Source organism: Spea bombifrons, chromosome 2 (genome assembly GCF_027358695.1).
Source record: "Spea bombifrons isolate aSpeBom1 chromosome 2, aSpeBom1.2.pri, whole genome shotgun sequence".
Taxonomy (NCBI): domain Eukaryota; kingdom Metazoa; phylum Chordata; class Amphibia; order Anura; family Pelobatidae; genus Spea; species Spea bombifrons.
The window spans coordinates 138,071,957-138,088,957 of NC_071088.1; positions in this window are offsets into that span (position 1 = coordinate 138,071,957).

Sequence of the window (17,001 nt, forward strand, 5' to 3'; positions counted from 1 at the left end):
CGTGACCTATACAAAAATGGAAAGGAATTAATAAAACGAAATATTTTAAAAAAATCTTTTTCGTGCCAAAAAATTTTTTAGTCCCAAAACTTTTATTAGTAGAACCCTATAGCAACTCCATCAATCGTACACAGAAAGCTACTCCTAATCCTATGACTCTGAGCCTTCTCAAAAATTTGACTTCTGCTTATAAAAGAAACATTTTAGAAATGTAATAAGTTAACAAAAAGCCATCGACGGATTATTCGAAAACCTTAATAAATCTGTTTCTTGGCTCGGAGTAATATATTTTATTCTCCCATACATTCCCTCTGCTCCCCCCTCCCCCGCTTTTCCGCTCGTACGGTAATATTCAGATTAAAACCTCTCGAACCGCCGCTAAGTGCGCTTTTAATACGTTTTTATGTTTTTTTTTTTGTTTTTTTTTTACAATATTTTTTTACAATATTTGTTCTATGCAGTTACCATATGTATAAAAAAAACGGTATTTCACTCCATATACAGAACCTGTTTTTTGAATTAAAAAAATGCTATTTTTGGGCTTTTTGACTCATTGATGAGATTTTTTTTTTGAAAACACTTGCCAAGATTTTCACGACTAGTAATTAAACTGAAATAACATGAACTTCTTGTTTTTTTTTCTCGCGGGGATCTAATGGTAGGTGTCAAAAAAAAAAAAGCCGTCAATCTGTTCTTCATCTATGGAGGACAAATATCACAATATCTGACAAAAATACGGACTTGCGGTTCCAGATGAACCTTTCATAGAGAGCTAAAAGAGACCTCGGAAGGCTCTTCTTCATATGGGATAATTTTTTTTGGGAAGTAGAGTGTCACTGAAAGCTGTCAGCGCTACTTTTTTTCTTTTCACAGCAGCAGCCATAAAGCGTGACTGTCAGCAGTTTATTTTGGCAGCCAATCGAAACGCAGCCATAACAAATAGGAGGTGGGAATGGCGCAAATATGTCGTTGAGACAAAAATATAGCAGGTGGGAAAAAAGGGAACGTTAAATAATGGCCATAAAACCATATATATAACGAGAGAATAATGGTTTCCACGGTAAAATGACATTTTTCTTTGAACGTTTCCCCGGAGACGCGCGTTTTCACTACATAACCTTGGCGGGAATGGCGGAAAATTTAAAACCTTTCTCCACAAGTTAGATGCCATGATGAAAAAACTCTGACGCATGTTCAGCAACGTACCCGCCGAGTAGAATAATGCCCCGCTTGCCTAAGTTTTACATTTTTGTCAGGGCATAAAATACTTTTTTTTAAAAACCTTTTGAGAGGGGGCAGGGGGGGATTTTTTTTATTGAAATTTCTAATAAATGTCACTTTTGTACTATTATTACTTATTATTGTTTTTTAGAATATTTTGGCTGGATGTCATTAGGGGTCTAAATAGACCTCAAGGATCTCTGTTGTAACCAGATGATATTCCTTATGATGTCATGGTGACATCACTAGGGTCTGATTATTTACATTTACTCAGGGCGTAATAGAATTTGGGTATGAGCTATCATTTCTTTTACACATCTGACTCATAGAGACTGATATTACTAATTTATTAACATTAATAAATATTCATTAATTCACTAATTACAGATATGTAATGTGTTATTATATTTTAATAAGACAGAATCTCCTCAAATGTCGACCAGGGTTAAATGGGAGATAAATTCTTAACATTACGTTTTGTTATAATAATTTATTTATAAAATGATGATTATTATGATAATATCTCCCAAAGGATAGGGGTTTAGAAACTGAAAAAATATTCAGTTCGCATTTAAATAAAATTGATATGGAATTTAGTAGCAAAGAATAAATTATTAGAAATCTATTTAAATAGGGAGTGTGAATCGTATTCTCGGACAGGTAGGGATTCTCACCCGGTTTTCTTTTGTTTTTACATTTTTTTTAGGTATTCGTTCTTGTAACGTCTTGTAATGTTTATATTAGTTTTTCCTCTTTTAATCTAAATTTCATTTTACATCGCCTTCAATAGAACCTTCCCCGATGTAGGTGTGAGGAACGCCTGTTTCTGCCGGGCCAATTTGTTTATAAGGCTTGTCGGCGCTTTGTGCCTAGGGGCCCTTGGGATGTGTATCCCATACAAACGGGGGAACTTTTACGCTCCGCCTTCCCGGAGCCCCCCTTGCGGGATGCGGCCAGGACTACCCGCTGGCATTGGTGGGCGTTCCCGCTGATGTCACGGGGCACACCCCCATTTAAGAAGGAAATGGACGGGGAGTGGGGCGTGCCTGGAGGACTCGGGTGTTGAACCCCGGAGAGTCCCCAGGAACGATCCCATGCGATCAGCCGTCTTAACTTCCTGTTCCCACGATCTGCCACAAGTATTCCTCTCCCCTATTGTCAAGTTGCTGATTGTTGCTGATTGGCTCACGCAGCCTTGGGAAGGGAGAGAACTTTAGGACAGGAAACAAATCATATAGAAAATGCTGGCTCTGCCACAGGCTGCCACCGATCTCAGCTTCCCTGACCTAAAATAGTAATTTAGTTTTAATTTAAATAAACTCCGTCTGGTGCTTCTCACCAGACTTCTCGATACTTTGCTGTTATATAGTTAGTGAATTAAAGCTCCCTTTTTTCCCCCTCATTTTTCAATTTTCTCACTGAAATGATTCTTATCATTTACATTTTTATGAGCTCAAATATTTGAACGCGCTAATCTGTTCAGCTGTGGTCCTTGATCTGAGCTTTTTTTTTTTTCCCCATAAAATACCGCTTTCTGTTGGCTCGTGTTATTGTAAAGTTTGAATACTTTCGGAATTTTTATTAAAAGATAATATTGGTTTAGTTAGCCTTGCATTAAGCAGCCGTCTTAGTCTGGTAAGAAGGGGATTTAAATATTCTCCCAAGGAAGTTTTCCGTCACATTGTATAAAGCGGAGTATAAAAAAAAATAAAAAAAAAATAAAAAATCTCCCTTTACAGAAGGATAAAGTATTGATATTTAATAAAAATTTTGGGATGTTTTTATTAATATTAAAAATATTTGTACATTTTTCTTTATTATTATAAAGAAAATATACAAAAAATAATACAAAAATCTTTTAATCTATTAAAATGTTCGTAATATTAATAATTAACACAAATTAATCATGTATATATTATCATATGGCTATTTAATATTCATATTTAAAATTGATATAAAATATTTTGTAAAAATGTCAATTATTTTAATGTTATTTTTCTATTTTTTTTTTATTTGCTATAATTTCAAACGCAAAGATCAGGGCATTAACCAGATATTTTAGCAGGTTGCATTTTTTTTTAATTTAATCCTTTATAATCTTTTACGCCACGCAGAAGAGTTTGAAGAACTCTAAATTACATATTTAGGCGTTTTAATCACCGTATACGTTTATTAATACAGGGTTCTCTTATTAGTTAAGTTGGAAATTCCGAGAGGAATGCGTAAAATATTATAATTTGCATTTAAATCCCTGATGTAAAATATTACTCAGGATTTTTTTCATACTTAAGAAAAGAGAAAGTGGTTGTCACAGAAGAATGCGATATTTTAAACATGTAGAGAGATATTTAAATTCTGATTATGGTTTAATTTATAAGTAAGCTTTCCACCCCGGACACCCTGCCTCATGCATTTCAGAAAACAGCGCTGTATACAGTAATATAACCCCCCCCAGCGCTGTATACAGTAATATAACCCCCCCAGCGCTGTATACAGTAATATAACCCCCAGCGCTGTATACAGTAATATAACCCCCCAGCGCTGTATACAGTAATATAACCCCCCAGCGGTGTATACAGTAATATAACCCCCAGCGCTGTATACAGTAATATAACCCCCCAGCGCTGTATACAGTAATATAACCCCCCAGCGCTGTATACAGTAATATAACCCCCAGCGCTGTATACAGTAATATAACCCCCCAGCGCTGTATACAGTAATATAACCCCCCCAGCGCTGTATACAGTAATATAACCCCCAGGGCTGTATACAGTAATATAACCCCCCAGCACTGTATACAGTAATATAACCCCCAGCGCTGTATACAGTAATATAACCCCCCAGCGCTGTATACAGTAATATAACCCCCAGCGCTGTATACAGTAATATAACCCCCAGCGCTGTATACAGATATAAACCCCCCCCCGGGCTGTATACAGTAATATACCCCCCAGCGCTGTATACAGTAATATACCCCCCCCCCGGCTGTATACAGTAATATAACCCCCCAGCGCTGTATACAGTAATATAACCCCCAGCGCTGTATACAGTAATATAACCCCCAGCGCTGTATACAGTAATATACCCCCCCGGCTGTATACAGTAATATAACCCCCAGCGCTGTATACAGATATAAACCCCCCCCCGGGCTGTATACAGTAATATACCCCCCAGCGCTGTATACAGATATAAACCCCCCCCCGGGCTGTATACAGTAATATAACCCCCAGCGCTGTATACAGTAATATAACCCCCAGCGCTGTATACAGTAATATAACCCCCAGCGCTGTATACAGTAATATACCCCCCCGGCTGTATACAGTAATATAACCCCCAGCGCTGTATACAGTAATATACCCCCCCGGCTGTATACAGTAATATAACCCCCCAGCGCTGTATACAGTAATATAACCCCCCAGCGCTGTATACAGTAATATACCCCCCCCCGGGCTGTATACAGTAATATAACCCCCAGCGCTGTATACAGTAATATACCCCCCCCGGCTGTATACAGTAATATAACCCCCCAGCGCTGTATACAGTAATATAACCCCCCAGCGCTGTATACAGTAATATAACCCCCCCCGGGCTGTATACAGTAATATAACCCCCAGCGCTGTATACAATAATATACCCCCCCGGGCTGTATACAGTAATATAACCCCCCAGCGCTGTATACAGTAATATAACCCCCCAGCGCTGTATACAGTAATATAACCCCCCAGCGCTGTATACAGTAATATAACCCCCAGCGCTGTATACAGTAATATAACCCCCAGCGCTGTATACAGTAATATAACCCCCAGCGCTGTATACAGTAATATAACCCCCCAGCGCTGTATACAGTAATATAACCCCCAGCGCTGTATACAGTAATATAACCCCCAGCGCTGTATACAGTAATATAACCCCCCAGCGCTGTATACAGTAATATAACCCCCCAGCACTGTATACAGTAATATAAACCCCCAGCGCTGTATACAGTAATATACCCCCTCCCCCCGGGCTGTATACAGTAATGACGGTTGGTGATAAAAAACCTGGTTGTATCTAAGTTTTTCCTCCCAATAAACCCCCTTTATCTGCACACTTGGAGCCTAAATTGGCATACAAACGTATACAATATACAAATCAATAGGCAAGTGGCTGTTACGTCCTTCTATTTCTGTACCATTCTATCTGAAGAAGAGACCTCTGAGGTCTCCTAAAGCTCATGTAACTCTGCATAATTTCTTTGTTCCTTTCTCCTTATTTCTCCATCAAAGATCCTGTGCCGCGATCTCTCGGCACACGGGGTTATGATTAGCTGTCTGTGTGTTTTTACCTCGGCTTTTAAGATAAATGTTCCCCGCCGTCCCTGTCATTTGTTCCACTTTGGTAAGACCCTGGCTGTTCGTGTTTGTCACTTACCCAAATGTCTCCCATATTGTGCCGCGCGCAGCAATATGTTACCCCCATCTGAATACACACAATGATCATATTCAAACGAGGCATCGGAGATCACCTGAAAGGCACAGCATGCGCGGCAAACCCGCCTCACCTGGTGCTGACAGGCAGCCATCGCTTGATAAATGGTTCACTCACCATGCTCCAAATCTCTCTTTTCTGAGTTAGTTTATAGGCTAAAGAGGCAGCATATATCTTCTCGGTGACAGCGCAGGTTGTGTTAATATTTATGAGCGCGTTCTACCGGAAGCGGGTATCGTTACCCATCACACTCGCCGCGCAGTGAGGGGGTATTAAGGTAGGGGGCGCTTGGGCATTATTGGTGACCCAGGCAAAATGATTACAGACTTACCCGCCGGAAACACCGAGTGGGGGGAGATATTGGAATGGGGAGATTCTCAGGGTTTCTAATTACCCCACTTTTAGAGAGATCCTTAGGGATTTTACTTCAATTTCGGGGTCTTGGGGTAATGTGACCTCATTCTCGGGGGTTAATGGGCAAATTCTCAATGTGTTCCCCCCCAATCAGGGTGAATGTGCAGATTATCAGGGCTTTTACCCCGGTTTCTGGGTGAATGGGGCAGATTCTTGGTGTTTATACCAAGCTTCGGGAGGTGAATGGGCAGATTCTCAGGTATTTACCACTGTCTGAGGATGGACGCACAGAATAACAGGGTTTTTACCCCATTTTCTGGGTCTCGGCGCGAATGGCAGATTCTCTGGGTTTTACCCCAATCTCAGGGTGAATGGGCAGACTATCAGGGTTTTTATTATTTACCCCAATCTCTGGGTGAAGGAGCAGATTCTCCCGGTCACACAGTCTAGAGCTAACTCCTTCACATTCTCCTCCTGATTTAATGATGTCCACAGCTGGAATCCCTGCTTGAAAACAGGTGACTCCGTTCAGAATATCTTTACCTCCTGACAAGTCATGTTTTCCATAAGGACCGTTAATGGAACGATTTGGCTGCCGATAGGATCTGTGTGACGGGCTATTAAAGGGTTAATATCCGGCAGCTACAATTTTAATAGAAGCTCTTTCTATAACACTCCGAGCATACATTCCTCTTTTAACCCCTGCTGCGCCTGCTTCCTTTCTATGCAGAACTTTACATTTCTTTAAAACAATTTTTTTTTTATTATTATAATTATTTGTCAGCGCGAGTAAATAAATACTTTTTGTTACTTAGTATCCGGTCCTCTGCGAATCGATCTCCATCCATCCGCCGGATGACAGATTCCAGCGCTCATAGAAAGAAAAAAAAATATCACTTAAGGTCTTATCTGCTGTCTAATTTTAGACCTAAAATGAATAATATTAAGTAGTAAAGCATGATAGCTTCGGCACGTGGAACAAAAAAAAAGAGGTTTGGTTGCCTGGTAACAGACAGGAGGCGTGCTGCGGGGAGCAGAGACGCGCAGGGAATTACCCGAGACGCCGTCGGTATCAGTGAATCTATTAACACCTCTCCGACGCGCATTTCATACGCTTCAAAATGATTCCGGATTCAGCTCGCTCCGGTTCTATTTTGGAACATATATTTATTTATATATATATGTATATATTGACACAACCTATACATCACTTATGCATAAATTACATGATGTTGTATTAATAGAGCTCCAGTAGACTGTAGCGCTCTTACACTACGTGAAAATTAACAGTAACATTACTGCTGGAGGAACGGATGACGATATATAAAGTACGGCTAGAAAAGTGTAAAAAAAAAATATATATATATATATATATATATATATATTTTATAAAAATAATATTTTTATATGTATATTATTTATATTATATTTATATATATTATATTATATATATATGGCTAGAACATTTAAAAATATACATATATTTTTATATTTTATATATAGAAATATTTTTATATTTATATTATATTTATATATTTCATTATATATATATAAATAAATTACGGCTCGGAAATTGTACAAAAATATATATATTTTATAGAAATATTTTTATATTTTTTATATTATGTTTATGTATTTTACATTCTATATATATATAAAGTACAGCTAGAAAATTGTAAAAAAAAAATATATATTATAGAAATAATATTTTTATATTTATGTTATGTTTATATATTTTATATTATATCTAAAGTATGGCTAGAAAATGTAAAAAATATATATATTTTATAGAAATAATATATTTATATTATTATTAAATATAATTATATATATATTTTATATTTTCTAGAAAAATATTTTTTTGCATTATGTATCGCTTAATGCCTTCAGCCCAGAATCCTTAGCGCATACTTAAGTATGCTATACTATAAGCACTTATTCTAACTTAGATTCTATGTTAGAATTGTATTTTTATTCATTAGTTTGGTGAATTGTAATGTATCCGTGTATTTGTTTTTCTTGGCATTTTTTTGGGGGGGATGGGGCAAATGTTTAATTCCAAGAAGAAAGAAAAAAAACCGAAACAGGTTAATCTTTTCATACCTTACAGTAATAAAACCATTTTAATTAGCATTAGCTTTGCAAAGGCAAAAGTAGAAGTAATTAAGTTACATTGAGATCTAGTTGGAATAAAATTGATACCAGGGGATCATATAAACATAAATCAGCATTTAAATAAACTGAAATCAGATTGTCGTAATTAAAAGAAAAATTCCGTCGGCAGCGAGAATGTAAAATAATTGATATTGATGTGATAAACGGTAAAGATAATGAGCGCGGGATTCTTTGGTTTTTAAGGATTGAGAGAACCTTTTGTGAAAAAAAAGTTTAAACAATAAACCGACATGAAACGCGTCGGCTCTGAAATCTAATCGCTCTGATCACATGGAGGAACGTCGGAGGAACGAGCCTCGGTTATCGAACTGTAATTACCGTGAGCTCAATTAAGAACGGAGAAGAAAGGATGAAACGAGACGGATAAACGAATGGGGCTTTTTAGGAGTAACGGGGCGAGATTGGGGGAAACGGGAGGTGATCTCTAATTTTTAATGGTCGTCTTTTTATATTAGTTGTAGAGGTTTGGGGGCCACTCGGAATCCAGTTTGACCAAATAGTGACTCCTTGCCTGCGGTCTGTGAAACGTCTTTGGACGCGGGTGCCTGCACCTTGGGAGGGCTTCTCATCTCCCCATTTAGGGGAGGCTATTTTGGTGGTCTATGGAGTCTGGTGGGAGGCCGATATTTATTCTCCTGATTTCTAGCTGCTCTTTGGCCGTGGCGGAGAGTCACAGTGCTGGCTTACAGTCAGTAAAGAACTTTCTTCAGTATTTCAACTATTTGGTCAGTTGTGGTGATGATGTCATAACTAAACACTTCCTGTTACTATGCAGAACGCGGACTGCATGAGAGCAACCAAAAGTGAGATCTCCACCATTCCCCCGCACATCGGGTCACATCTAAGTGCTCCTCCGAGGGGCCACCAAGCACCACCAGGGGCATCTAGATAGACCATAGCTGCCAACAGTCATGATTAGGCATAGACATTTCTTGACTGCTCGAGCAGTGCCCTGATCCCACCAGCAGCTAAAAAATTGGGAAAAAGAGTCAAATCAAAGCCTTCGGCTGGCGGAGAGTGATTTGACCTCATAAGAAACCCACATGACCTACGTGGCATCCGTGTCACCAACGTCATGATGTCATGAAAGAGAGATCGTTGGCAGGATTAGGGTAGAACACGGGGACTCCCATCCTGCCCGGAGAATAATGAGCTCTATGGCTTCCATTTTTATAAATGATAATGCGGAGAGGACACGGATGTTTATATCCTATACAGTTTAACCCTATATCGGTGTTTGTTCCCATCATTCATTCATTCGTTCGTCTCATTCACCTTCCAATGAAAAAAAGAACAGCGGATAAAAGAGATCGATTCGCCGCGCTTTAATGACTCCGACGCCAGGCGCTTTAACTATATTTTAATATGATTTTGTCTCGATGCTATCTATAGACCCCCTCCCGTGTGAATGGCGGCCAGCAGTGTGTATCTGCGCATGTCCGGTGCAAACGGCTCCTGCCGGCCGCCACCTTGGAGTTTATGGCCGCCTTCAAGGTCAAAATATAAGTCACTCAGGAAGATTTATCTTTAAAATCCGGAGAATCAATGGCTGCCGTTCTTAATGGAGCAAAGAAACCGAGGATAATAAAAATTAGCCAGTAAATGAGTGTATTACATACATTAACAAGATGTGCACATGTGTCAAACCTGCCAACTGTCCCCGTTTAGTTGGTCCAGTCCCTCTCCAAACCTTTGTGCCTCTCTTTTCCTTCCCTGAGTCCCCTCTTTTCTACGAGGTCAGAATGTTTGCTGGGTACGAGGGGATCGCAGGGTTCTACAGCCCTAAAGCCCCGATAATGTGTATAGAAACAGCAGGGAATTGCCTCCAGCCCCGGGGATAACTGCCCATAAGGCATCCCCTCCCCCGACCGGCATTGAAGCTGCTCTTGCGGTACGGCGGTTATTGGGAGCGACGGGAAGGTTCTAAAGTTATTAGAAAGAACCTGCAGAACTCGCTCTATTGATGAAAGAAAAGTCAAAGGGCCGTTAATGAACAAAGTATAGATTTCCCGCGAGAAATAAAATGGCGCGGCCGGGTCGCGGGAGATTCCGGAGCGATTGGTGCCGTCATCCGAGTGAAGATCAAATTATTAAACTGGTTTACGTTTACTGCTCGGCAACTTATATTAATAGCCCTCCTCCTTCAGCCCTTTTAACATATAGAAAACCAGAGCCTGCCGGCAGATCGGCCCCATCCGGCCCCCGTCTCGTCTGCTCGTTTCTCCTGCTGTAAAGACTCAAACCTTAATCAGCCGTTGGTCTCGTCTTAGATTCAGGAGCCGTATGCCTATCCCATGCGTGTTTAATGCCCTCACTGTATTACCCTCTACCACTTCTGCTGGGAGGCTGTTCCACTTATGCACCACCCTCTTAGTAAAGTAAAAAGAAATGTGTTTAATCAGATTCCTATGGATTAGGCAATGCGATCGTCTCCTCTGCTGAGCGGCAAGATATCATTCAGATAACAAAAAAAAAACCCCGACGCGTCTTCCTCCCCGGGACAGTGGACGTGACAGCCGCGTCGTCAGAAGGAGCTCTGCAAATAATGTCAGAGACGGCGTTGTTGTTTGAAGAGAGTGCGATAAAGAGAGAGGAGGCCGTTCCCTGATGGGAAATCAAATTAAGCCTTCAATGCCGCGAACAATCTGCTTCCCAGCGTAGATCCGGAAAGAGATCGGAATTTACCTGAAAAGCCACCGAGTTAAAACCTCAAAGGTGAGTTTTTTCCCCGACGTGAAAATTCCAAAAATGACCGATTTATATCTAGTAGAATTTTTTTGGAATAATGCATAGAATAAAGACGTAAAAACTATTTAAAGAGGCCCTATGGCTTATCCATCCGAATTCCGCCATTTTTAGTTAAAACTTGACTGAAATCGCGTTTATCGAACCTTCTTATTTACTTCTTTATGTCACAACCACGTGTTTGATACTCGGGAAGCCAACCACAATATCCCCCGATCCACACTGGCTGAAGGCTGTCAGTAATGAGGTGGGAATGAGCCAATCAGCAGCCTGCTCTCTTGGCTCGGCTCAAAGCATTGCGTGTCTAAACGCACACGCGTGTACACGCTAACATTTAAAACTGCATGCTTCGTCTGAGAAAAAACTGCCGACTATCCCCCGTCCAAAAAAAATGTTCCGATCCCTGCCTGTGAGCATCACTTTATAGAAACTGCGCAACTAGCCCCGCCCCAGCCACACCTATAGCCACACCCCCTAAAACACGCCCCTTCTCTGGCCGTTTGACATGCTTTGTCCCTTATATATTCTAACTAAGATGAATTTCCCCCTTATGTGTAAACCATGGGAACCGCCATCTTAACTTCCTGTTCTCGGGATCTGCAGGATTATTCCTCCCCGTGAAGTTTAATAGTTCACTGAAACTAAAGCAAAAGAAAATATTAAAACTTTACTTTTATTATAATAAAACCTCACCTAAAAAAAAACATCTCAACAGGCGGCAGCAATATTCTATTTCAAAGAGAAATGTATCTACCGAAAATGAATGCAAGAAGAAAAAAAGTTCCGCAAGTGTTTTTTTATTTTATTTTATTTCTGTGAACATGAAAAGTGCAGCGAATGTGATTGTTTTTTTGTGGTTTTTTTATATATATATATGGTATATATAATTTAAGAAAAAATAAAAAAAAAATATTTAAAATTTTTTTTTAAATTTAATTTAAAAAGTAAAAAAATATATAATTTAAAAAATATATAAAGAAAATGTAATTAAAAAAATCCCCGGACCTTTCCTGAGATACGTTGGATTTATTACCTGGGGAAGAAACAAACCCCTTCATTTCCTTCGGGATAAATGTCAGCGATTTGTAAATTCAGATTTTTGCAAATTAAATGCAGGCAATTTGCTGGAAGGTTTTCCTGCAAATTTTAAATTTTTACAGAAACCGGGAAGAAAAAAAAAACCTGCTTGACAGATACGGCGATAATTTGAAACTTGTACCTGGTTTGTAGATTTTATCTGATAACGACGCAGTTTTTTATTAGAACGTTAATTTAATCCAAATGTTGCATTGTGGCGATTACACGTGCGTTCTTGGTTTTACTGAAATAAGACTACTAAGAAATTTTGATGGAGACAGGGAGTAATATCTCTGCGTGTCTGGAAAATTTAGATAATGTATACCATATAGGGTGGTAGAAAAGTGTAACAGCCTCCCAGCAGAAGTGGTAGAGGGTAATACAGTGAGGGTATTAAACATGCATGGGATAGACATACGGCTCCTGAATCTAAGACGAGACCAACGACTGATTAAGGTTTGAGTCTTTACAGCAGGAGAAACGGGCGACTAGACGGGGGCCGGATGGGGCCGATCTGCCGGCGGGTTCTGTTTTAAAATAGTAAAAAAATTTAGTAAAATATAGTAAAAAAATTGTGAAGAAGGGACCTCTGAAGTCTTACATGCTTACTCAACTCTCTATTTGTCTAATTATATAGTTTTGCATGTCATAAATCACTCGTGATGCTCGTAAATTTGAGTATTTTGTAAAAAAAAAAAATATATTTATTATTTGAAGCAAAAATGGAAAAGCCAGATCCTGCAAATAAGTATCTAAATTACATATCTGAGAAAAAAAAAATCTGCGCAAATTGCATATCGCTGAATAATTTGATATTTTTTTCGATACATTGTTTATAAGCCATAAAAAAATATGATTTGGTATTTATTAATAAACCACTTGGAATTATTGATAATAAAATCATTTCTTTTGCAGGCTGCAGCCCGAGTCGCTTGTGAAGAGCGGCCCTCTGGATGCTGAAATGCACGGAGACGTGGAACGCGGAACATGGACACACAGAATGCTTTAAATGGTAAAAACTTTATGATTTTATATATATATATATATATATATATATATTTTATTATTATTTTTTACATATGTTTTATTTCACTTGGATTTTATCAAAAACAGACGCGTGCGAGAAAATATAATGTGTTCTTTGTATAAGCCCACGTGGAAAAAAGTAATTACATTTAGTATTCCCGGCCCGTGGAAGGTTCCCTCGGTATTTTGAATATATATATATATAGCATTGAAATTGCTTTTGTTAGTATTCCGTGATTTTTATAGAGAAAAAATGTTTCTGCCTTTTTTTTTACTATTATTATAATTTTTAGCGTTTTTCATTTTTTGTAACGTTGGCTGAGCTCTTGTTACATTGTCACAGAACTTGGTTATGACGGAGCCGCTGTGAACGCGTCGGGTAATCAGATCTGCGTAGGGTTGGGTCTCAAAGCAGGAAATGAACGCGTGTTATAGAACTGCAGGTAAAGCCTAGGGGTGATATTCTGCAGGGTCACTTCTGGTTGGCAGCCGTACTTGTGAATGTTCCAGGTTTGACCTGCAGTCTCTGGGTGAAGTCCTGCTTCCCTGAGGTCTCTGAGTGAGGCCCTGCTTCCTGGAGTCTGCGGGTGAGGTCCTGCTTCCCTTTATTTCCGGCGCTCTCGGCAGACACGGACTCTCTAATCGATGCAGCAAAAGTTTCCGACCGGCCGCCTACAGCTTGCAACATTGGGAACAATTTAGAGACACGCGTTTACGCTGAATGCGTCGGCCCAACGATGGCCGGTGGGGGGGGTAATGCTTCGCTTTACGGAACCTTTTCCCGGCCCGTTTAACAGAAATCACCGGCCAGAGATATTTATACGTTTATTTACGTGGCCTGCGGCGCCAGCCGCTCCGCCGATGCGGTAACAACAGAAGAGCCGACTTCAGACAGCATAACGGCGGGTTAGACCCGGAGAACGGGGAATGAGAGCGCGTTCATATTATCTCCGGAGTGCTAGACCCCGCCACGCGATTATCCTGTGTAATTGTATCACCGCGCGGCATGAAAAGCAAAGAGACCGAGCGCGCTTAAAAAGGAAGCTTATTAAGAAAAATCCAGGGACCAGATTTAAAGAAAAATCCAAATATTGACTTATTTCTGAACATATTTTGTCTTAAAGTGGAAGATATATTGTAGACTGTACTTTTGACTTTACTAATGGGTTGATAGATAAGTGGAACAGCCTCCTAGCAGAGGTGGTAGAGGGTAATACCAGGTTTTATGTTTACTTTGCGAGCACTATATTAGTTTGGAAAAGATATTTAAAAAATGATACTGGAAACTAAAAGCTTTGGTGGGATTCCTCCTTTAAAGCAGATACCCCAGTTGTAGTTTTTGCCCCATAATAAAATGTTTTCAGGAAGCTGCATATCAGCCGTTTGTATGATTCTCGCTCTGTTATCTGATCCCCAAACTACTAACCCCCCCTGATTTATCCTACTGCCCATGGGGAACTATGGAATGACTCTTAATCACCCATTTGGACTCTCTGACTAATGAAAGTCTATGGGAACGGACTTCATTAGCATCGCCATAAAGCATCAGCTCGGTGTGGTGTTTGAGATGGAAATGTCACCCAAAATATCACATGACTGACAGCAGCGGCGGCTCCAGGGCTGCAGATAAAGGGAGTTTATTGGAACAAAATGAGATAAAAACAAGTTTTTGTCACCAAACGACATCACTGTATACAGCGCTGGGTGGCTTATATTACTGTATACAGCACTGGGGGTTATATTACTGTATACAGTGCTGGGGGTTATATTACTGTATACAGCACTGGGGGTTATATTACTGTATACAGCGCTGGGGGGTTATATTACTGTATACAGCGCTGTGGGGTTATATTACTGTATACAGCACTGGGGGGTTATATTACTCTATACAGCGCTGGGGGTTATATTACTGTATACAGCGCTGGGAGGGTTATATTACTGTATACAGCGCTGGGGGGTTATATTACTGTATACAGCGCTGGGGGTTATATTACTGTATACAGCGCTGGGGGGTTATATTACTGTATACAGCGCTGGGGGGTTATATTACTGTATACAGCGCTGGGGGTTATATTACTGTATACAGCGCTGGGGGTTATATTACTGTATACAGCGCTGGGGGGTTATATTACTGTATACAGTGCTGGGGGTTATATTACTGTATACAGCACTGGGGGGTTATATTACTGTATACAGCGCTGGGGGGTTATATTACTGTATACAGCGCTGGGGTTATATTACTGTATACAGCGCTGGGGGTTATTACTGTATACAGCGCTGGGGGGTTATATTACTGTATACAGCACTGGGGGGTTATATTACTCTATACAGCGCTGGGGGTTATATTACTGTATACAGCGCTGGGAGGGTTATATTACTGTATACAGCGCTGGGGGGTTATATTACTGTATACAGCGCTGGGGGTTATATTACTGTATACAGCGCTGGGGGTTATATTACTGTATACAGCGCTGGGGGGTTATATTACTGTATACAGCGCTGGGGGTTATATTACTGTATACAGCGCTGGGGGTTATATTACTGTATACAGCGCTGGGGGGTTATATTACTGTATACAGCGCTGGGGGTTATATTACTGTATACAGCGCTGGGGGTTATATTACTGTATACAGCACTGGGGGGTTATATTACTGTATACAGCGCTGGGGGTTATATTACTGTATACAGCGCTGGGGGTTATTACTGTATACAGCGCTGGGGGGTTATATTACTGTATACAGCACTGGGGGGTTATATTACTCTATACAGCGCTGGGGGTTATATTACTGTATACAGCGCTGGGGGTTATATTACTGTATACAGCGCTGGGGGTTATATTACTGCATACATCGCTGGGGGGTTATATTACTGTATACAGCGCTGGGGGTTATATTACTGTATACAGCGCTGGGGGGTTATATTACTGTATACAGCGCTGGGGTTATATTACTGTATACAGCGCTGGGGGGTTATATTACTGTATACAGCGCTGGGGGTTATATTACTGTATACAGCGCTGGGAGGGTTATATTACTGTATACAGCGCTGGGGGGTTATATTACTGTATACAGCGCTGGGGGTTATATTACTGTATACAGCGCTGGGGGTTATATTACTGTATACAGCGCTGGGGGGTTATATTACTGTATACAGCGCTGGGGGTTATATTACTGTATACAGTGCTGGGGGGTTATATTACTGTATACAGCGCTGGGGGTTATATTACTGTATACAGCGCTGGGGGTTATTACTGGGATTTTCCATTTAAGATATTTATTAAATATTTTTTAAATTGTAAAGAAAGCTCTTCTTGTAAGATGTTATGAATCAGAGATTTCCAATAAGGGGGTGAAATTGTCTGAGAGGGTAAAACGGGTCATTGGGGTGGGATTGGGCTTCCTGTTGACTTCGGTTTGCGGTAATTTATTTAAATTCTCGTATCGAGATAATTACACGGTTGGATACAATCCTGTCTGCCTATCTGGACGTGAGCTGCTGCCCGTCAGCCAAGTGCCGACTCCGACAGCTGCCTCGGGAGACACCGGGATTAACGAGATGCATTCCTGCAGATAGACGGGGCCTGTCATTGCCGGTAACGGTGACCGGCGCTCTTGTTCTCGGTGCGCAGAAGACGGTCCTCTAAGGGACGCACGGAGATGGTGGTCGTGGTCCACTTGAGAATCCAAATATATCATCATTGCCTCTATGATGTCATCACGTGGATCAAATCGTTTGGCTTTCTCCAAAACAGTCAACAAATCCTGGTTCCTTTGCTTTTATAAATTGAAGAATGAACTAAAATGCACCATTTGGAGCATGCGGTATAATTTACCGAATTATAAAATGGTATAAATATCGTCCGCGGATTTGTCGTATATTAGGTTTTCCGTAGTCGTTTGCGTGATACACAGAGAACGTTCCATCAGGAAGCGCCGA